Source organism: Mastomys coucha, unplaced genomic scaffold (genome assembly GCF_008632895.1).
Source record: "Mastomys coucha isolate ucsf_1 unplaced genomic scaffold, UCSF_Mcou_1 pScaffold12, whole genome shotgun sequence".
In the NCBI taxonomy this organism is placed as follows: Eukaryota; Metazoa; Chordata; class Mammalia; order Rodentia; family Muridae; genus Mastomys; species Mastomys coucha.
In genome coordinates this window covers 55,315,096-55,316,788 of record NW_022196894.1, presented here as the reverse complement: position 1 = coordinate 55,316,788, position 1,693 = coordinate 55,315,096, and the positions used below count along the sequence as shown (strand labels likewise).

Below are 1,693 nucleotides of genomic sequence, written 5' to 3'. Positions count from 1 at the left end.
GGTGGGTATGCTTAATGTTAATGATTCAAAATTTCTGGAACACAAAGGGATAGAAAATACTTTTCTGCATAACATCTTTCAATATCCCAAGAATAGAGTCCCACAGAGCATAATTATTGTCCAGAGGGGATAGAAAATGTGTTGCTCATCTCAAGGAGGTACTTGCTATAATAGGCTATTATAATAAGCCATTTCCTCTTCAGGCCCTACATTTTAATGTATGAGTAAACCCATTCATAGTGGTATTATCTTTAAAAATTATGAACCCTATTTTAATTCCCATAACCCCTTGAAAATATTTCTGAACTAAAAAGGATGTCTAAAATACTATTTACTATTTTTAGACATGAGCCTATATTTTGTTTGCCATGAAAAAGAATAAAGAAAAATGCATTCTGGAATCTTTAAAATGTGTAGCATGCAAAGGCTCAAGTGGAAAGGAATCACCACATATGTAGAGTGGAGGTTGTCCTGGTGCTTCCATTTACATGGATTTATGATTTCAAGTTCATAGTCTCTGTCACCTCTAAAGTTAGGAACTTAATTATCTTCAAGCTATAAGAAAAGGAGGGTATCACAAATGAAGATAAAACTAGTATTTATTTATTTATTTATTTATTTATTTATTTATTTATTTATGCAAAGATATCTTCAGAAGTACCCTACCAGTAAGAACAGTACCGGCCCTGTCACAGAGAAAGTAGGGAGTGAAGGTGGGCTCGCTCGTCTCATCCTCAACGGTTCTCTTATTGACTAAATGATATCCCAGCACACACCTGAAACTCTGTGATAACAAGTCCAGGGCAGACAGTCAAATAAAAGTCAAGTTCTGAAAGGGTGTAAAAATAAAAGGCCAATTAAATTAAAAACTTAATAAACTACAAAAATTTCAATGCCGAGGATAAACAAATGGATGAAGCCAAAAGAAAATGGCTTCAACTCCTTTGGTAAGATCTAACAGGACCCAAACTAGGGCTTCATGGTATCTACATTTTCCCCACAACCCTTGAATTAATTAATTAATTAGTGCCACACACACAGCGAGACTAAAAATAATTATTCATCAAGGAAAGGCTAAGAGGAGCTTTGTAAGAGCCCGACAGCCCCCGCCCTCTACCTTTCGGCCTCCACAGCCATCTTCCAGGAACTCATCAAAATGACCAACATAAAGGGAAAGAGGAGAGGCACTCGGCATATGATCTCTAGGCCGTTTAGGAAACATGGTGTTGTTCCTTGGCCACATACATGCGGATCTACAAGAAGGGTGATCACTGTTCAAAAAGGAATGCCCCATAAGTGTTACCATGGCAAAACCGAAAGTCTACAATGTCACCCAGCGTGCCATGGGCATCACTGTAAACAAGCAAGTTAAGGGCAAGATTCCGCCAAGAAAATCAACGTGCGGATTGAACACATCAAGCACTCGAAGAGCAGAAACAGCTTCCTGAAGTGGGTGAAGGAGAACGACCAGGAGAAAAAGGAAGCCAAAGAGAAGGGCATGTGGGTTCTGCTGAAGCTCCAGCCTGTGCCACTCAGAGAAGGCCACATTGTGAGGACTAATGGAAAAGAGTCTGAGCTGCTGGAGCCCGTTCCATACAAAAAGTATGGAAATACAAAAAGTATTCCATACAAAAAGTATACAAAGAGTATCTACAAAAAGGAAATAAAGGACCTGGACTGCAAAGTGTTTTAA

The 1,693-nt window shown here is 38.8% G+C and overlaps 1 pseudogene; it reads left to right on the top strand.

The window, feature by feature from the left end:
- The first annotated feature begins 1,156 nt into the window (after positions 1-1,156).
- Positions 1,157-1,693, top strand: LOC116083409 (annotated as a pseudogene).